This window comes from Triturus cristatus, chromosome 7 (genome assembly GCF_964204655.1).
Source record: "Triturus cristatus chromosome 7, aTriCri1.1, whole genome shotgun sequence".
Taxonomy (NCBI): Eukaryota; Metazoa; Chordata; class Amphibia; order Caudata; family Salamandridae; genus Triturus; species Triturus cristatus.
Window position 1 is genome coordinate 918,652,436 of NC_140590.1, and position 22,609 is coordinate 918,675,044.

The 22,609-nt window shown below is 45.3% G+C and overlaps 1 protein-coding gene across 1 annotated transcript in view; it reads left to right on the forward strand.

Moving 5' to 3' along the window:
• Positions 1-22,609, forward strand: part of DOCK2 (dedicator of cytokinesis 2) — a 1,824,799-nt gene that overhangs the window by 718,492 nt on the left and 1,083,698 nt on the right. The gene's annotated exons all lie outside the window — the stretch shown is intronic.

The following is a 22,609-nucleotide window of genomic DNA, read 5'->3' on the forward strand; positions in this document are numbered from 1 at the left end:
CGATAGCGATCAAACGTGCACGCGTCCTTCTGCTGAGTAACAGCATTTCATTTCCGGAATAAAGCCCGTCGTAGACGGTATATATTAACACTATGCGACAGTATCCTATGCCTGCCTGACGCCGCTTACCTGTATTTGGACAAGTGTCACCGTCACTGCTTTCCGTGTTAAATATCGGCAAACGGAGACAGGGAAGCATACTGGCTTTTAAACATCGCGCCAGACAATCACATGACCGCATCCGCGTTGTCAACGAGCAATAGAAAAAGGACAGCGGTTGCGAGACAATTTCACAACTCGTCGGCCATATTGGAGTGTCCAATATACCGAAAAGGGTCATAACAGTTCACTGCAAGTGCGTGCTTTTATGTAGAAAAATCCAACGGTCTAAGAACATAAAGGACCATTTTTGACAATCAAATCCACAGCACCATATATATGAATGAAAATACTGTATTCAGTTACATTAGGAGAAATCGGAATACGAAAAAAACAACATTCACCGACAAGTCGTTTCTTTAGGAATGCAGCCATATCCAAGGATCAGACTGCTATAATGTACACGAGACAGCAAGGTTTAATCTCAAACCATTTCCTTAGAATTGCAACCATATTTAAGGGTCAAACTGTCATAATAAACACACGAAAATAAAAGTATTAGTGCAGTCACCCGAGGCCCACATTTATAAAGGGCATCAAGAATCCGAGAAATTGTGCATAAGTGCAATCACGAAAATAGTCCATGAATATATCTAGAGAAAACTTTTTTTGTCAAAATTAAGATACAACACAAAAAGGACGTTATTAATATGTTGTCCCAATTTAAAACCGGATTTTATGTTCCGACCTCGCGAGCATATATATATATTTCATTAAAAGCTAAATGTCGATTGCTTTAGTTAAAATTTCAGATAAACACTATTAGATAAGATCTTACATGTTGAGAAGAATATGGGAAAAGAGAAGAAAAGTTATGAATAGTGATCAGCATACGAGCCCATTAGATAGGACATTCATTATGTTGGATGCATGACATTTCGTAATGAAGGGCATTACATGCATTACATATACCCCATACAGAACAATACCACAAGGTATCAACATCGTATCCATCTATCCAAGAAAATAATGTAGCTCTCTATCGGTATTAAGACCCATTGTTGTGGCCCGCAGGCGACAAATCCACCTGGCCTCCTTTTGTCTAACCTGCAGTTCACGGTCACCGCCCCTGGCGTTGATGGGCACGTGATCTATCCCGTAGAACCAAAAGGACGTGTCATCTGGATGCATTTTTTTATAATGTTCACTTACAGGGTAACGGGTATCACCGTTAATAATGGCCCTACGATGTTCTTTTATTCGGACCTTGAGGCAGCGTACAGTGCTCCCTACATAGATGGAATTGCAGCTACAACCCAATACATAGATCACGTGTGTCGTATTGCAGTTTATAAAATGTGCAATTGTGTGATTTTTCAGGGAGTTGTGTGTGAAAGTAGTTGTTCTATTTCTACCTAGCGGACATACATTGCAGGAACCACAAGTAAAGAAACCCTTCGGTTTGGGAGGTAGCCATGTAGTTGTTACATTTGTCACGTAACTGGAACACAATATGTCCCGTAGGGATCGCCCCTTACGATATGTGATTGCTGGCCTAGTGGGCAGACATTCACTAAGGCTAGGGGTATCTTTTATTAACCCCCAATGTTTTTTGAGGATCTTATAAACCTTGCCGCTGTTGTTATTGTACTGGGTGATAAACCGGACTGTTGTATCACGGGTGGCTTTGGGTTTATCTCGAAGTGTATCTACCCTCTTGAGTTTCTGTGCTTTATCCATGACTTTATCAAGTAGTCTCCTATCATACCCTCGTTTAAGGAATCTTTTCTTTGATTCAAGAACCTTCTCAAGGTATAGGTTGTCCTCACTACAATTCCTCCTTAGACGTGTCATCTCTCCGAAAGGTATGTTATTGATTACTGTGCGTGCATGCGCACTCTCCGCATGAAGAATCGAATTACAGGCTGTTTCTTTTCTATAGAGAGAGCTTTGTATGGTGCCATCTTTGATATAAAATTCAATATCAAGAAAGTTTATTTTGTCTTTGTTATGTGTCATGGTGAGCTTTACATTAAAAGGGTTAGCATTTAAGTATGTGTGGTATTCCTCAAGTGATTCCACAGGTCCTGACCATAGGATAATGATGTCGTCAATATACCTCCCCCAGAACACGATGTATTCCGTCCAGGGGGAGGCATGGCTGTGCCAGGCATACTCCCTCTCGAACCACCCCATGAAGAGGCAGGCGTACGAGGGAGCAAATTTAGAACCCATGGCAGTCCCGAGTATCTGCTGGTACCATGTGGTGTCATGCAAGAAAAAATTATTGTTCAAAATGATGTCAATCATCTCTAACGTCATCTCATTATATTCATAGAGGCCAGCAGGTTCCCTATCCAAGAAAGAACGTACAGCAGGAATTCCAAATTTTTGGTGAATACACGTATATAAGCTGACTACGTCCATTGTGACGAAATGGAGCTCATCCGACCACTGGAAGTTGTCAAATTTGATCAAAATGTCCTTGCTATCCCTGATATATGAGGGAAGATCCAGGACATATTTTTGAAGTCTAGAATCAACAAATTCCGACAGTTTTTCTGTTGGTGAGTCATTCCCAGAGATAATGGGGCGGCCAGGAGGGAAAGGACCACCCTTATGTATCTTAGGTAAGATATAGATACAAGGGTATCTCGGTTTGTTCACTCTCAAGTATCTGTACTCATCTTCAGACAACAAGCCAATATCCTTCCACTCGCTTAATTTCATATTGATCATACTGGTTAAATTCTTGGTGGGATTGGTTGAAACACGCTGGTAGCAGCGTGTGTCGCTTAGCTGTCTAGTGATTTCAGTCATGTAATCAGAATGGTTCATGACCACAACGTTGCCGCCCTTGTCAGCCTCTTTTATAACAATGGTGTTATCCGATTTAAGTCTATCTAGGGCTTTTCGTTCACTGGCGGTAATGTTGTGTCTGACGTGTGCCATTGGCCTACTAGGCACTTCCAGATTGTACAGGTCTTTACTCATTTTGTTATAGAACACATCTATATTCGGATGGTAATTGAAAGCGGGTATAAATTTGGATCTGGATTTGAGCCCACTATCCATATTACAGTCTTGTTCAATATCAAAATGATTTAATAGAGTGGTCATATCATGATTCTCATCCTCATCCAGGGTAAGAATCCTTTGGAAACATAAGGATCCACATCACATGGATTGAGGGGTTCTTCCCGCAAATATCATTTGAAATCATATTGGTGAGCACCTCCCCTTTTTCCCTTTCGCCCTTCCACCCAGACTGAACCTACGGAACATGGTGCAACTGGTAAAGCTAGTTTGAAAACACTATTTATCAGGCTAGAGCGTTTAAAAAAACAGGAGCTTTCCCGCTGGTGGGATGGGGTAACATTGCAACAATACCTGGCAAATAAAAAAATACCCAGAGGTTTAAGAATTTTAATCTTTCCCACTTTTGAAGATTTAAGCGAGGATCTTTTGAATGAGTGGGAGGGTAACCTGGGAAGTGCGTCACAAGTGATGATGCAAATCTTAATCCGCCATGCTAAGGAGAAGGGTGAAAAGCTGCAGGGAGAAATAGAGGTCCTTGAGAAGGAAATTAATGAGATAGAACAAAAAGATTTGATTGAAAAGAACTTTAACATACTGAAAAAGATAATGGAAGAACATCAGAAATACTTGAAAGATAAAAAATTGACTAAAATCAAAAGGGATGATAGAGATTATCGTGACGGGCGTGTATATACGTTCGCGAAAAAATATGACAATATCCAAGCAGGAGAAGAAAGAAAGAGAACTAGAGAGGAAAGGGAAGAGAGTGATGAGGCTCGTTCTAATAGTAGTGTCTCCTCATCAGTAGGCAGTTCAGTCTCTAATGCATCACATGAGACCCCTTTAGAGGAGGGAGCTTCTTCTTTCCAGAAGGAGCTCGCAAAACTCCGAATCAGCAGCAGAATACAACAGAAAAAAGATCAGACAAAACAAGGAGGGGTGGCAGGAGGTCCAAAGGCAGGTACAGGAATAGGTCGAGGTCTGAACAAGAAATCGAAACCATAATTACTAATGATAACCTATCTGCTAATATGTGCGTACCCAATGTTGTTGACAGCACTCTTGACCTGAAAGTTGTTAATTTGACTAATAAAATTCTTGACAAAGATGAAATGACGGTTCTGAGTAAAGGCTTGAGCTTTTGTCCCACCCAGGGGGGTGATTTTACTGATGTACATATCGATCTGTTTAAATTTATAAGAGCTTTGAAATTGAAGGATTTCTTTTCACAACAAACACCAAGAAGTTTAATGCCTCCGACTCCTTCTAGAAATCATACACAAACAGTGGGTGATATTCGAAATGTACAATTGTTGCTCAGCCTGGATGAGGATGAGAATCATGATATGACCACTCTATTAAATCATTTTGATATTGAACAAGACTGTAATATGGATAGTGGGCTCAAATCCAGATCCAAATTTATACCCGCTTTCAATTACCATCCGAATATAGATGTGTTCTATAACAAAATGAGTAAAGACCTGTACAATCTGGAAGTGCCTAGTAGGCCAATGGCACACGTCAGACACAACATTACCGCCAGTGAACGAAAAGCCCTAGATAGACTTAAATCGGATAACACCATTGTTATAAAAGAGGCTGACAAGGGCGGCAACGTTGTGGTCATGAACCATTCTGATTACATGACTGAAATCACTAGACAGCTAAGCGACACACGCTGCTACCAGCGTGTTTCAACCAATCCCACCAAGAATTTAACCAGTATGATCAATATGAAATTAAGCGAGTGGAAGGATATTGGCTTGTTGTCTGAAGATGAGTACAGATACTTGAGAGTGAACAAACCGAGATACCCTTGTATCTATATCTTACCTAAGATACATAAGGGTGGTCCTTTCCCTCCTGGCCGCCCCATTATCTCTGGGAATGACTCACCAACAGAAAAACTGTCGGAATTTGTTGATTCTAGACTTCAAAAATATGTCCTGGATCTTCCCTCATATATCAGGGATAGCAAGGACATTTTGATCAAATTTGACAACTTCCAGTGGTCGGATGAGCTCCATTTCGTCACAATGGACGTAGTCAGCTTATATACGTGTATTCACCAAAAATTTGGAATTCCTGCTGTACGTTCTTTCTTGGATAGGGAACCTGCTGGCCTCTATGAATATAATGAGATGACGTTAGAGATGATTGACATCATTTTGAACAATAATTTTTTCTTGCATGACACCACATGGTACCAGCAGATACTCGGGACTGCCATGGGTTCTAAATTTGCTCCCTCGTACGCCTGCCTCTTCATGGGGTGGTTCGAGAGGGAGTATGCCTGGCACAGCCATGCCTCCCCCTGGACGGAATACATCGTGTTCTGGGGGAGGTATATTGACGACATCATTATCCTATGGTCAGGACCTGTGGAATCACTTGAGGAATACCACACATACTTAAATGCTAACCCTTTTAATGTAAAGCTCACCATGACACATAACAAAGACAAAATAAACTTTCTTGATATTGAATTTTATATCAAAGATGGCACCATACAAAGCTCTCTCTATAGAAAAGAAACAGCCTGTAATTCGATTCTTCATGCGGAGAGTGCGCATGCACGCACAGTAATCAATAACATACCTTTCGGAGAGATGACACGTCTAAGGAGGAATTGTAGTGAGGACAACCTATACCTTGAGAAGGTTCTTGAATCAAAGAAAAGATTCCTTAAACGAGGGTATGATAGGAGACTACTTGATAAAGTCATGGATAAAGCACAGAAACTCAAGAGGGTAGATACACTTCGAGATAAACCCAAAGCCACCCGTGATACAACAGTCCGGTTTATCACCCAGTACAATAACAACAGCGGCAAGGTTTATAAGATCCTCAAAAAACATTGGGGGTTAATAAAAGATACCCCTAGCCTTAGTGAATGTCTGCCCACTAGGCCAGCAATCACATATCGTAAGGGGCGATCCCTACGGGACATATTGTGTTCCAGTTACGTGACAAATGTAACAACTACATGGCTACCTCCCAAACCGAAGGGTTTCTTTACTTGTGGTTCCTGCAATGTATGTCCGCTAGGTAGAAATAGAACAACTACTTTCACACACAACTCCCTGAAAAATCACACAATTGCACATTTTATAAACTGCAATACGACACACGTGATCTATGTATTGGGTTGTAGCTGCAATTCCATCTATGTAGGGAGCACTGTACGCTGCCTCAAGGTCCGAATAAAAGAACATCGTAGGGCCATTATTAACGGTGATACCCGTTACCCTGTAAGTGAACATTATAAAAAAATGCATCCAGATGACACGTCCTTTTGGTTCTACGGGATAGATCACGTGCCCATCAACGCCAGGGGCGGTGACCGTGAACTGCAGGTTAGACAAAAGGAGGCCAGGTGGATTTGTCGCCTGCGGGCCACAACAATGGGTCTTAATACCGATAGAGAGCTACATTATTTTCTTGGATAGATGGATACGATGTTGATACCTTGTGGTATTGTTCTGTATGGGGTATATGTAATGCATGTAATGCCCTTCATTACGAAATGTCATGCATCCAACATAATGAATGTCCTATCTAATGGGCTCGTATGCTGATCACTATTCATAACTTTTCTTCTCTTTTCCCATATTCTTCTCAACATGTAAGATCTTATCTAATAGTGTTTATCTGAAATTTTAACTAAAGCAATCGACATTTAGCTTTTAATGAAATATATATATATGCTCGCGAGGTCGGAACATAAAATCCGGTTTTAAATTGGGACAACATATTAATAACGTCCTTTTTGTGTTGTATCTTAATTTTGACAAAAAAAGTTTTCTCTAGATATATTCATGGACTATTTTCGTGATTGCACTTATGCACAATTTCTCGGATTCTTGATGCCCTTTATAAATGTGGGCCTCGGGTGACTGCACTAATACTTTTATTTTCGTGTGTTTATTATGACAGTTTGACCCTTAAATATGGTTGCAATTCTAAGGAAATGGTTTGAGATTAAACCTTGCTGTCTCGTGTACATTATAGCAGTCTGATCCTTGGATATGGCTGCATTCCTAAAGAAACGACTTGTCGGTGAATGTTGTTTTTTTCGTATTCCGATTTCTCCTAATGTAACTGAATACAGTATTTTCATTCATATATATGGTGCTGTGGATTTGATTGTCAAAAATGGTCCTTTATGTTCTTAGACCGTTGGATTTTTCTACATAAAAGCACGCACTTGCAGTGAACTGTTATGACCCTTTTCGGTATATTGGACACTCCAATATGGCCGACGAGTTGTGAAATTGTCTCGCAACCGCTGTCCTTTTTCTATTGCTCGTTGACAACGCGGATGCGGTCATGTGATTGTCTGGCGCGATGTTTAAAAGCCAGTATGCTTCCCTGTCTCCGTTTGCCGATATTTAACACGGAAAGCAGTGACGGTGACACTTGTCCAAATACAGGTAAGCGGCGTCAGGCAGGCATAGGATACTGTCGCATAGTGTTAATATATACCGTCTACGACGGGCTTTATTCCGGAAATGAAATGTTGTTACTCAGCAGAAGGACGCGTGCACGTTTGATCGCTATCGTCCGTTTTGAAAAAAATGTGATTTCCCCTCCCTCTTTTATGTCGTGATGACCTGGACTTCAACGTGGGCTTCCCCCCCCCCCCCTTTTTCCGTTTCTATTTAACGTTTTTTTTATAGTAGTTTGTGCATCGCATTGGGATAACGATTTTAAGTGCATATTGGTATTATTTTGCAGTATTGTCGCTGAGGGCTTTTATATTTTGCCCGTTCATAGCGCTGTTTGGTCAATAGACGTTGTAGATATTTTGGGGCAGATGTGAGGAATTTATAATCTTGAGGCCAATTACATCCATATCTGGACAATAAAATTTGGTTCGGATTTGATATAGATTGGGACATCCAACTATAGAGCATGCCAGCTATATGTGGCTCTAAAATAGACATCACTTTTTACCATAGAGGACGTACGTTTCTTTATGACTGCTTTCAGTATAATTAATCTGCTCACTATGCTGCCCCTTTCTTTCTTATCAACAGATAATTCTTGGGATAATTCCCGCACACTCAGAACTGCCCAATAACCGAGGTGTCCTTATATTGGATGTTTCTGTTACACCTACTAAGGTGAGACGCTTGGCTGACACTAGTTTTCTAATCATTAGAGAATGTGCAATAGTGATATTTTTTGTCCTTTTGTGATGCTGTTTTAAGCTGACATATGCTACACCACTGGACAGCAGCTTTCTTATGCTTCGTGTCCACAGGTCTCATTTGCGGGTTTTGGTTGTACGTAAGAATCCTTTGGAAACATAAGGATCCACATCACATGGATTGAGGGGTTCTTCCCGCAAATATCATTTGAAATCATATTGGTGAGCACCTCCCCTTTTTCCCTTTCGCCCTTCCCCCCCGCCCCCCCCCCCCCCTGCCTCCCCCCCCTTTTTTTCGGTTTTTGGCTACTTGTATTGACTGTTATTTTCACTTTCTATACAAACAAGATCCTTTTTCCTTCCTCCATCTTCTGTTTTTCTATGTTGCTTTTCCCTCATTTTTCTTTTATCATGCTTTTTAATCTCTCAAAAAGGAAATGTCTTTGCCCCCCTTTTTTTAAGATATCATAAGTGATGGCTGTAATGCCAGATTTTGATCGTCAAAAGGAATATGACTGTGGGTGTATCTATTGTTGCATTTTTTATATACATATTTATATTTGTACGGTAATGAAATTTTGTCTTATATGTTTGTGTTTTTAGTTTATCTGATGTCGTTTGTTTTGATTTTGGGTCATCAACATATTGTATTTGTGGTTATTATTTTTTGTCTAAATGTTTATTCTTTTGATTGTTTGTGACACATTCATCGTTATGTATATGTTTGATTTTTCTTTTTGCACATATTATGTCTTCCCATGTAATATGTATTTTGTGTTATATATTTTCTCATGTTATTATTGCGTATTCATGGGTTGTTTTATGATTATTACAGCCCTGACGAAGTTCCCAAGGCACAAGGGAACGAAACGCGTTGGCTGTGTGCCGTTTCTGTGTCAATCAACTTCGAATAATAAAGAAAACGAAAAAAAAGACTTCTGAACTACAAGTGTCTGTTTACTACAACTATTGATGAAGTGCACCTTCCCTCTCTTTTTCTATGAACTCTCATGTTTAAATAGCATCTTTCAACAGCAGATGCTGGAAGACGTTGCACTCACTCTAAATTTGCACAAATAATTGAACTTAAGTGCTTGACCTTGGTCTGCTGTTGGTTGCTTTGTTGTTACATGCTGACATTTCATGTATGAAGAATGTTAGTCTGAAATAATTTTGCTCTATATGCTATTTATTTCCAATGGCTATTATTATTGTCTTAGCTTTTATTGTTGAACCATTCGCTGCTGTGGCTGCTTATGTTGCTGTGGTATTCTGCTGCTTTCGAGGTTTGGGGAATTTTCAAAAAGCTCTGAAGCTGAAATGATTTTATTTAATTCTGTCCCACAAGGCAGACTTTGAAGTTGAAAGACACAATATTTTTAAGGTGAGCACATCCTAAATAAGCTACTTTAGCTGTTTCTCATCAGGTGGGATAATTTATAAAGAATGAAACAGAGTCTACGAGATAAGTTTAGCTCAAAAAATGGAGTGCAACTACCCAACTGTGTATCCATTTACTAATATCTATTATATTTCTTTAAATCTTCAAATCACCATAGCTTCTGCAAACTCAGGCTCTCCCACATTTATTGTCTGGCCCTCAGCCTGCTGCATTTGCATTGGCCCCACCACACCCACTGAGCCGAATGGCCAGTCACACAAAACGGCGCCAGGCCATAACCTATTTATCCCATCAGGCTTATCCTCAGTGTCTAACCAACATGTATATTGCACTGCTTTAAGCCAGCCTATTGCAGAGGGAGGAGTGAGTGCAGATCTCTCTCCTGGCTAAATCAGAACTAGCTCACGGCTTAGTTTGACATTGACCCCCAAGATGCCCTCTACAATGTCTGTTATTGCATGCATGCTGTCAGGAAATGTCAAGAATCTAATGCATCCTAAAAGATTGAGTCTATTTCACATGGACCATACAGGTCTACAAAGTTCACAGGGTAATATTGGGTGACAATCATCAAGTTTCTTCTGACAATTCACGGCAACACAATTCCCTAAGGGAGCATGTGCTACTGCAGTAAATCGTCTGTAGCGCAAGCTCCCATGGCCCTGCACTGTTGATAAGATTTTGCTTCCCTAGAGTTATAGGGGCCAATTACCTTAGGTCGAAGGCTTTCCGACCGAGCTCGCCAGTTTTACTTCCTACTGCCTAATTACAATTTAAGCGGTCAAAAGTGAAACTGGACAGTTATTATGGCTCGACATTTTCTCTGGTAATTTGTTTGCATGCTATTTATAGAGAAACTTGAAGGGGTGCTGGATCCAGTTTTTTTACCCAACCTGTGGCCTAATGAGAATGATTCTGATGCCTCTTGTCCTTGGAAATGGAAAATCCCCTACCCATTAGTTCAGTAACAGAAGAGTGTACTAGGGATGACGTGGCCAAGCGCCGAAGATGGTGGACGCGTCTTGCTAACGCTCCGCATTTAATCCCCTGTTTATCCTGAGCATCCACTTTCAGCGACGGTATTCCTTACCTCGCTGCCCGCTTATCATGCCTCGGAGAGGTGGCTGAATCAGTTGAGGGGCTTCCCAAGCCTCGGTGAAGTTCTGTGGAGGCTCCGGGCATTGCGGCCTCCGGAGCGGCAGGCACCCGGACCACGACTCCCGGTGAGGATATGGGGACTGCCGTACGCTGCTGCCCCCCTGCCTTGACGAAGCCCCGGAGAGGTGCAGGACATACGTGGGCGGCGACTGAGGAGGCGGTGATCGCGCCTGGGCCTACTGCGGATGACACCTGCAACGAGGGCCTGAACTGTTGCCGCAGGGGTCGATCCCGCTTTCTGCCTGGCAACAGTTGGAGGTATCTCGACTGTTCAGGTAGACCTATAGACTGTGTCCGCAGTGCCTGCTCGAGGGCGGCGGGCAACGGGAGTCGGTTGGACTCAGGGAGGCACCGGTCTGGGCACACTGCGGAGGTCACCAAACGGCTGCTGAGGCTGGTGCTACGGCATATTGCGGTGGGTGGCCACGAGGGTCGGTCGGGCCTGGGGCCCCCACAGGGGTGTGGAGCTGGGAACGCTGTGGGCCTTGAGCTGCGCCTGTTTTGCCTGACCTGTGGTGGGTGGGCACAAGGGTCGGTCAGGCCTGGGCCCCCACCTGGGTGTGGAGCTGAGATTGCTGTGTGGCCTTGAGCTGCACCTGATCTATCTGGCCGGTGGAGGGTGGCCACGAGGGTCGGTTGGGCCTGGGGCCCTCACCGGGGAGTGGAGTTGGGATCGCTGTGTGCCCTTGAGCTGCGCCTGTTCTGCCTGGCCTGTGGTCGGTGATCACGAGGGTCGGTTGGGGCTGGGACACCCACCAGGGTGTGGAGCCGAGATTGCTGTGTGCCCTTGAACTGCGCCTGGTCTATCTGGCCGGTAGTGGGTGACCACAAGGGTCGGTCAGGCCGGGGGCCCCCACCGGGGAGTGGAGCTGGGACCACTGTGTGCCCTTGAGCTGCGCCTGTTCTGCCTGGCCTGTGGTGGGCGGTCACGAGGGTCGGTCGGGACTGAGGCCCCCACCGGGAAGTGGAGCTGGGATCGCTGTGTGCCCTTGAGCTGTGCCTGGGCTATTTGGCCTGTGGTGGGTGACCACGAGGGTCGGTCGGGCCTAGGGCCCTTACTGAGGTGTGGAGTTGGGATCACTGTGTGGGCCCTTGAGTTGGCCTGCTCTGCCTGGCCTGTGGTGGGTGGCAACGGAGGTCGGTTGGACCTGAGGCTCCTACCTGGACCTACTGTGGAGTCAGTGGTGCGGCGGCTTGACGGACATATGGGAGGCGACCGCGCTACTCGTCTTGGTGTGAGGGCCTACCTGAGCCCAGCGCAGTGGAGTGGCCCTACAATCGCTATGATCGCGGTGGACCACAGCACTGGTTCCAACGCCATCGCCTCTCTGGGACTTTGGTCCTGAACACAACCTCGGAAACTGAGTGGGTACATTGCAGAGGTATGAGCCCTGGCCTCGCTTTCTATGCAGAGCACGCAGCAAATTGTTATGGGCAGACTATCCACCATTACCCACCGCGACATACTCCCTGAGGGTCAAACTGGGACGACACATGCGGCTCCCGGATCCGTGACAGGGGTGAGTCAACCCGACCTTACTGCCAAACTAGACACTGTCTTAGCGACAGTTGAGCGGATCGGTAATGCCCTGGACCAGACCCACACCTCTCTGGAGTGTTGGATGGACACCATCACCTCAAACTTTACGCTCCTCCGGGCCGACCAACATAAACTCTCAGACAGGGTCCATGAGACTGAGACCGCAATTAAGTACCTTCAACCCAGATTCCAGAATCACACCTCCACACTACAAGATCTGCTGGACCAGGTTTGCACCCTGGAGGAGAAGGCGGACGACGCAGAGGGTCCCTCACACCGTAACAATGTCCGCATGGTCAATCTCCCTGAGGCGTCTGAGGGGCGGGACTCCGAGACCTTCACGGAAGCCTGGATGAAAGAGCTCATGCCCCCCGGATCGCTCTCCCCACAATTCGTAGTGGAACAGGCCCATGGAATACCTGCTCGCAGGCCCCCTCCTGGGGCTCGCCCTCGTCCCTTCCTATTTCGAGTTATGAACTTCAGAGACAGAGATGCTATTCTGCAGGACCTGGGCAAACACCCCGGCCCTAATGTGCAAAATGTCACGGTCTCCCTCTTTCCCGATTACACGGCTCAGGTACAAAGGAGACAAGCCACCTTCACCGTAGTAAAGAAACAACTTTGTGATCTGGACCTCCGCTACTCCTTACTTTTCCTGGCCCACCTGCGAGTTATTAGAGATGGCAACACAAAGTATTTTGACTCCCCCGCGGAGGCATGGGACTGGCTCGAGGAACAGGGGCTGGTGGTGGTGCCCAAATCTTCTGATGAGTCCCGACCCGTGAGCGCCCCCGCGGAGGTAGACGCAGGGGTAGAAAAGCCAAGGACAAGGGATCTAAAGTGGCCATCCCCAGTCCTGACCAAATCCGATTGGAACGCCAAGGGGCCCTACAAGCAATGGCAGCCCTCCAGTCCACCAGATCTCCGTCCCCGGTTGACTCTGATGCCTCTCCGCCCAAGTCCGGAGCCTCCGAATCCACGCCTGAATGGTCCTTGGATGCAGACTTCCCCCCACTCCAGGGTGTCACCCTACAAACTGCAGACGGCATTATTTGACTTTCGATTCTTGTACATATTAGAACGCCATATTGCTCCAGGGCATGTTTCTTTTAGTAATTTTATGATGCTCTATCTCCTGCCCTTTTGGGGTAACTGAAGGGTACAGTCTCTACACCGGTTCCTCCCTCTCACTGGTCTATTTTCCCCCTGAAGTCATACAAAAACACTAGTTCTGTAGCCTTGCTTTGGCGTGATTGTTTGGGCAGTTCCTCCTGTTGGGGTTCCGCTCTTTTCCTGTTACATGGTTTCCTACAGCTCCACTTTAATATGTTTCTCTCCCTATACGAGTCGCCATTCCTACAGACGTATGTCCTTCCCATCCAAGGGGGTACACTGATCTCCATTGTCCCAATGACTGATCTTAACGTCATAACCTGGAATGTTAGGGGCATTCAAACACCCTCTAAGTGATACGCCATTTATGGCTATTTACAGCGTCACAAGACGAGTGTTGCACTTTTGCAGGAGATGCACCTGACTGCCGTTGAAGCTACCTGCTTACGCCGACGTTGGCGTGGCCAGGTATACAGTACCAACTAGTCATCCATGGCTAGAGGGGTGATGAGATGGATTAAAGCAGGGGTTCCATGGGAGGAGAAGGAAGTCCTGACAGACCCAATGGGGCGCTACGTCCTGGTGGGAGGCAGATTGAATGGCCAACCGATCTTATTAGGCTTCTTATATGCCCCCAATGTTGCGCAGGGTAGCTTTTTGAGTGAACTATCAGTGATACTGATCCAGTGGAATGATGTCCCGTGGCTCCTAGGAGGTGATTTTAATGCAGTGTTCGATGTCTCCCTTGACCGCTCCTTGCCCCCTCTCACTAGTACTACAGCCTCCTCTAATGCTCTCCTTTTAAAAACCTGGTTGGGTAACTGGGCTCTTTCAGATATCTGGCGAGAACGTCATCCTCACTCCAGACTCCAGAGTCCATAAGCTACACGTGCGCCTCGATCGTATACTCACGTCCGCTGCCCTCCTTCCCTTGATACAGACAACTGATTATCTTGGTTGGACACACTCGGATCATAATCCCCTGGTGATGCCCCTGGCCTAGGAGGCGCAACCCCCCCCCAATCTCGGCCTGGCGCCTGCAGACCCCGGCTTTGGATGACCCCCTCTTCCGAAGCTCACTGTAATCAATGATAGCTAGTTATTTCGCACTTAATACCGGTTCCATGGACTCGGTTTTCACTGAATGGGAGGCTTTAAAGTGGTGGTTTGGGGTCATTGTCCTGGACAGACTTGGAGTATCCGCAGACAACTAGGCACCTCACTAGCCCACATTGAGAGATGGCCGCTCTTACTCAAGATGCAGGTTGTCGCCAACCCGGCCCGACAACAGTGCCTGGAACGCCTGAGGTGCCATAATTATCTGGCGCATTCGGTTCGCTCTCACTCTGCCGTGGACAAGGCCAGGAGGCTGTTGGCTTATTTGATTAGGCAAGAACATCCCCAGCGCCCCACACATTTCTTACTCGACTACCTTGGCTGGGTGCGCAGCACCCAGAGGGACATTCATGCACTGATGACTGAACACTACACTTGCCTATATGAGACGCTCCTGCCGGGTAACACCCAGGATGTGGAGTCCGCTCTGGTCACAGTGGAGTTGCCCACCCTTAATATAGACCAGTCCCTGGAGCTGGACTCCCCTCTAGCTGAGGACAAAATACGAGACGTATTGCGTTCCTTGTCCTCTGGTAAAACTCCAGGACCAGACGGTCTCCCGACGGAGTTTTTCAAAACCTACGCGAAGTATTTGGTGCCACACCTCCACTCGATGTACACGGAGGCAATCTCGGATGGGGCTCTGCCCCCAACCATGCATACCGCTAATGTGGTGTCTTTGTTGAAGCCTGGTAAGGACCCCGCGACTCCCGGCTCCTATCGACCGATTGCAATATTGAACACGGACTATAAGATCCTGGCAAAAGTATTGGCCAACCGGCTGACTCCGCTAGTCCCTGATCTAATACATTCTGACCAGAATGGCTTTGTTTCACAGCGTAATACTGCCCTGAACATACGCCGCTACTTTCGAGTGGCGGAATATGCCCGATCAACTGGCCACACTCAGGTTGCATGGTGTTGGATCTTGAGAAGGCCTTCGACTTGTTAGCCAGGAACTTCTTTTTTGCTTTTCTCGCTCGTTTTGGGGCTGGTCCCTACTTCCTTGGGTTGGTGCAACTGCTGTATCGTAATCCCTTGGTTCGGGTTCGGACAAGCCCTTATGTCTCAGATCCAATTCGGGTGCGACGTGGAAGGGATGCCTGTTGTCCCTGCTCTTGTTCGCTTTGGCTGTGGAGCCGCTGGCTGCCCATATCCGCGCACATGTTGATATGGGGATTGAACTAGGCGATGGCACTCACACCATTGCGCTCTACGCAGATGATCTGCTGCTTTATGCTCTGGACCTTCATGACATTCCCCCCTCTCTTGATCACGCCCTTAGCCATTTTGCGCGTGCCTCGGGACTGCGAGTTAACCCTGCAAAATCCATACTTTCTCCATTTTTGGAGGATACTCCTGATCCGGGCTACACGCTAGTGGGGTACGCCTGTGGCCTGGCGCATTGACCCCTTTCGCTATTTGGGGGTCTGAGTTTATCGCACCAAAGCCGATCTCTTCGATGGGATCGTTCTACGGGCTGCCACGGCGATTTGGTCTCAGATGGGTTTCTGGAGGACTCTCCCATTGGTGATCTCTGGTAGAATCGCCCTGGTCAAAATGGTGGTTCTTCCCCGCCTCCTCTATTACTTTGCCACTTTACCCCTTATCATCTCTCCCCCCTTCTTCAAACAATGGGAAAAGGTGGTGCCAGACTTCATGTGGGGGTCATCACGCCACAGATTGTCCATGGGAAAGCTTTATCTGCCTACTGAGCTGGGTGGCCTTGTGGTACCCTACTTCGAGCATTACTACCTGGCCTTCCATCTGCAATGGATCGCCAGGTGGCTGTCCTCCTGTTACCTACTGGACACGGCCTCTCTACAGCCTCCACTGCAAACCCTTTTACAAATTTTCCATCCTTGCTCCCGATACTCTCCTCCTTACTGTAGCGTACAAGTGCTTCCGCAGGTGCCTTTTCCTCACTAGAACCACCAACACATACACACCTGCTATCCCACTGCTAGGAACTCCACGGGGGGACACCTACACGACGGTGGCTGAGTTGCATCACTGGCCCTTGGAAGGGATACAGGAAGTGGGGTACCTTTTTCAGGAGGGCACTCTTATCCAGTTTCAAGAACTCATAGCGGAGGTGAACTTACACCCTGGGCAGTTTCTCTTACACAGAACACTTATAGCTTCATTAGTGACCAAATGGGGTACACTCGCTCAGGAACCTCCCACACACCACACTTTGCAGTACCTTCACATGCTGGGAACGAGAGGGCATCTCACGCGCTGGTTCGCATCTTCACTTCGACAACACACGGAGGTAGATCTCACCAGACTTCAACTTCATTGGGAGGAAGCCTTGGGGAGGGCGTTTACAGAGACAGCCCGACCCGCATCCGCCGTAACCAGCAATTCAAGCAGATACAGTTTTTTATATTACATCAGGCCTACCTTACCCCATCCCAAATCAACAGGTACTTCCTCCGCATAGATGCGGCCTGTCCCCGCTGCCAGCACTTAGATGCTGACATGCTTCATATGCTTTGGGGTTGCTCGGTTCTGCCTGACTACTGGAACGCTGTGACGGTCACTCTCACAACTTGCACCTCCCGCACCATACCCCCGACTTGGGAAGCGCATTTGCTGCACCTCTTCAGCAGAAACAAGAAACATAGAGCTGCCACACAGTTTCCAAACCTGGGTCTAATAATGGCCAAACGCTTGATCACCAAGCGATGGAAATCCCCCCTGTTGCCCCATCCACTTGCTTGGCGCTGAACCCAGCTTAACTGGGCAAAAGCGGAGGGTGCGGCGCTATGTAGAGAGGACCTGCTTGGCATTCGTATGTTCCCCCTTGCACCTCAATGGGACGCAATGGCCTCCAAACTCCAAGGGGTGGACACTGACACAGGGAACCCAAATACATGACAAAGGGTTATTAGTCGGGGTGTATCCCCCACTGGCGTGACTGCAGACTAACGCCGACACCTGAACTGGTTTAGCCCCTCTGTCTCAGAGCCCCACTGTCACTAGGTCTTGGCGGTCCTTGGCCCCCACGGCTACACTGGATGCTGCAGCAGGTCTTGAGCGACTCTCCCCTACCCTTCCTTTGTTTATTTTATCCTCATATTGTTGTGCCCTATGTCCCGGTTGAGTTTGAACTGCACTGTACCTGAACTATTCACATGCTACCTGGTGCAGTGATTTGTCAGCACTGCTCTGCCCTTCTTGGGATCTTGCCTCACGGTTTGATGTACTCACCATATCTTACATCTCCGTTTTTCCTGTTGCTATTAGTTACTGTGCACCGTGCTACTGGCAATTACTTTTATTTCTTTTTCCACCTGCTACATGAGCGCTGATCTGACTGTATGCTTTACTAATGATGTGCAAAAAACGTTAATAAAAATTATTTAAACAAAAACAAAACAGAAGAGTGTACCAGGGCAAGCTAGGGTATGCATAATAATGTAGTGGAGTCCGTGTAATGCATCCAATGCTAGTTTGAAACAATTGAACAGAAACTCTTCAATTCTCAGAGGTTACTTAGTGTCATGGTTAATAACAAAAACAATTATTTTGTAGGGCACAGCCAACGTGTGTTTTGCCCCCTGTAGCCCGTAAGCCTAGGGCTTCCTCAAAGCTGTAGTATTAATAATACCAAATCACCTATATAATATATATGGACAACAGAAAACACACATCAAATGAGATAAGGATATCATGCCCAGTATACAAAAGGCATATTTTATATGAAATGAATAATTTTGGGCGTGCTCAAACATTGTTTGTCAGTCATTATCATTATCACGGGGAAAAGAAACAGGAAGAAATGAAAAAATGGCAAGCAAGAAGAAGAGAAGGGCAAAGGCAATGCAAATAAAGAATTGAAGTATAAATGACAAAGAAAGGAAGAAATATTTAGATATATGATACATTGCTTCGGTCATACAAAGTAGGCGAAACCGCGGAGAAAAGGAACAGTATTAGGTATTCAATGTGCTCTGAATGTCCATTATGAGACCACCATGGCATAATAACGGGATTTTTTACATCAAAGTCATACCCATTATTTACTTCCTAAAATACACAAAGGAGTGATCCCACCACCAGGAAGGCCTTTATTATCAGGAATTAACTTGCGCTGCTCAAGATTGGGAGAATATATTGATTAGAAACTTCAAGCATTTATGAAGGATGTACCATCTTTTATCCAGGAGAGCAAAGATACCTCACTAAGTTAGGCAACATATGTTGGGAACCAGACTTTCTTTTGGTGACATTGATATTGTAAGTCTGTTCACCTCGATTGAACACCATGAGGGCCTAGCAGATGTCAAACGCTCGCTCTGGACTAGACCAGCCAATCTTCTCAAATCAAATGAAATGCTTCTTGAAATGCTTGAACTCAGTCTGACCCATGACATCTTTAGCTGTTACCAGAAATTGCATAGACAAGCACGTGGCACCGCAATGGGCGCAAATTTTGCGCCACCATACTCATGTATATTTATGAGCTTTCTTTATCAACTGGATGACAACCTCAGGCAGATTAAAACAACTCATTATTTTTCTCAATCTAAGGTAAACTTTCTTGATCTTACATTTTACATACGAATTCACCAACTACATAACAACATTTTTTGTAAAGATACATCAGTCAATGCCATTCTAAGGGCTAACAGTTGTCACCTTAGACAAAATATTGAGAACATACCTAAAGGCGTGCTATTGAGAATTAAACAACATTTTAGTGAGGATACAATCTTTGAGCAAAAAGAAAAGGAAGTGATTACATGTCTTAAAAATCGAGGATACAAATCCCATCACTTGCAGTCGACTATAAATACAATCTAAACAAGCATTGGCATAGCCAATAGATCTCGCTTTTGGGACCTTATAAGTGTTTAGCCATGCAACAGTTGCATAGCTAAATACTTATAAGGTCCCAAAAGCGAGACATATTGGCTATGCCAATGCTTGTTTCTGTTTATTTCTGCTCTGTAGTAATGGCGGCGCATGGGGGCCACCATTACTACATAGAAGCAATAAACAGGAAAAAAAACCTGGCTCACGGAGAACATCAAAGCGGCCGCGAAATTGAGGCGCGCACGCCCGCGCACATGCACTGTAGCTCTAGGCTACAGTGGCAGCACTGTTTTGAGCCCTCACAAAAAGTCTTGCCAGACCAGCGCATGCGCTTGGTCAGGCGAGACCTATAAATGGAGAGATCTAATACACTCTGTAAGAAACACACTTCATCAACAAAGAAGGAGGATCAAATTCATTTTATTACAGATTATCATAATGGACATCCCAACATTAGAACAGTTTTGAAACACCACTGGCAGTTACTAAAATACACACCAGGAATAATGGACCAAGCTTTCACAGAGCACCAAATTTAAAACAACTACAATGCAAATCCGAGTTTATTGACAGCGCCGGGCTGAGCCCAGGCAGAGGGCGGGCCGTCTGTGGCCGTCCGGGGCAGACCGTGGCAGGGCTGGGCCACGACCCTTGTGACTTCATCCCTGAGCTCTAGACACGTGAGTTTGCTGTCAATCCTTCACTCTGAGGAACTGGATGTTTGTGGACTTGCGTGACATATAGTTAAGATATTGTAACAAGAACTTTGATTGGGTGCAGTATATACCTCCTTGCTTTTGGGGTTGACATTTTCGTTAGAATTGTGTTCTGACTATGTCGAGCAACAAATCGGATTCCGGTACAGTTGTGGCCGGCCCTATGGATAATTACTTAGTGAAAATGGTCAATAAAATTAATAATGATCGCAGACTTTCACTTGGGAAGGGGGGCCCCTCTGTTCTGCCTGATACCACATGCATACCTGTGGTTGTTAACCCTTTTGACGATATTACCAGTGTATGTGTTAGTCCAGTTGCATCGATAGAAGGCCAGGTTCTTTTTGAGAACTTGGTGGAATGTTCCGATCCTCAGGATCCTCAGGATTTGGTCTCCGATGCAACTGAGGAGGTCCTTCCTAGCCCAAGACCAGTAAGAGCTTGTAGGAAACTATTAAATAAAAGGGGGGGGAGGCCTACTAAAAAAAGAGCAGAGGTTTTACACAAAGTTCAAAATAGTACTGCTTCTGGGTCTGGTCTACAGGAAATAAGTAGATTGGGTGGTAACATTCTAGATCCAGTTCAATTTGCATCACTAATAGCTACTCTTGAGGCTAAATTTGAGACTCTGTTAGCCGAGCACACGCAATCCTTACTGCTCCAATTAAAAAATACCAACAAGGAAGTACAGAGGCTTGGTGAGCTGGTAGCGAAACTTCTGCCATGTAGTGGGGAATCTAAGTCACCAGATATTGGCTGTGTTGGGGTCACTGATGATAACGTAATAAAATCTCCGCTACTACCTTCCCAGGCACCCGCACCTCTAGATCCTGCTTGTTCTGACCCTCCACCTCCTACTATTCCAGTTAAGCTACCCTCTGTGAGACAAGATGGTACTTTTACTTCTAGATATGGAATTTCCTCTGGTTTTACTAATCTTCCCCCCGAGTGTGCTCCTTATGTGGTCGTCCTGACAAATGTGCCTGTCCTAGGAAACCTGCACGCCCATTCTAATGAGGAAACACATGAGTCGCTAAAAAATAAAACTGTAGCTTGGCTCAATAGAAGATGTGGCTTCCCAGTACATCTTGCTGATCAAATTATTTCCACTAGAAGGACTAAGTGGGTTGGTCCGTCCCAGAAAGGCTGCAGTGGGGACTGTGTTATAGTTAATTTTAGATCCCCACAACATGTTAATACAGTCCTGATACGTACAGCTTCCTTGACGACCGAAAATACTAGTGTGTGTGCGCGCCCGTTGGGTTATTTCTATAAATGTTATGTGAGTTTCCCGAACAGAGCGGTGTCAAAACCCGTTTTAGCTAGGGTCTCCCAGAGGTTTTTAGAACCCCAGTGGGACAATATGGCAACTTTTTGTAGGGAAGACCATAACATTAACACCCGCAATAGATTTGAGGTACTCTCAGGCCTAGACGCCTGTGATTGACAGGAGGATTCTGTAATTCAGGGGAGCGCTAGTGTGGTAAATCTTGTCCCCAGAGTAAACGCTGAAACCATAATGCACCATGGAACCTCACAATCAAACTCTGTTAATATTGTATCTGATTCCGGTGAAACCATAAAATTTATGAGTTGGAATATTGCGGGTCTACGGTCAAAGAAGAGTGACCGTGGTTGGTTAGACACTTTACAACTATATGACATCATTGCCCTACAAGAGACTTGGGATAAGGACTGTGACTTCTGGATGGATGGCTATACCTCTTATTTTGTACCGGCCCGGAGTTCTAATGCGGGAAGAGATAGGGGAGGCCTCATGTTCCTCGTTACTGTAAATATTTTGGGCTGTGTCAAGAAGGTTGTAAGTACTTCCTATAATTGTCTTATTCTGGAAGTTAGTTTGGCAAATGATGTTAAGTTCTTGTTAATTAACTGTTATAATTCCCAGCAAGAAGAGTCCCCTAATGAGCATATTCTCTGGTTGACCGAATTTTTAAAATCCTATAAGGACAATCATACCACTTTTTGCCATTATATTTTGATGGGTGATTTTAATGCTCATTTATGCAATGTTAATTGTCACTACAGAGATAAGGATGGCCCTGAATTTTCAAACCCCCAACACTTTGAACATAGTTCAAAAGGGGTTGCCATGGAGTCCCTTTTGGCAAATACCGATCTCTATGAGGTAGGATTTCGGGATAAGCATTCTCGTGTCCCTACCTATGTTGCTAGGGATAGGGAAACCATAATCGACTATATATTTTTATCAGCAGGGCTTTTAAATTATGTGCTTTTTATAACGCCCAGCGCTCCTGTTTTAGCGATCACAACCCGGTGATATTGATCTTGGCCAACGTTTTTCCAATTATAGATAAACGTAATTTGACTCCTGTGGTGGTTTCGGTGAATGCTAAAGATCAAGGGAGGAGATTACAATGGTCCAAGGTTATTCCTGAAGATTTTTTTAATTCAATTACTTCAAA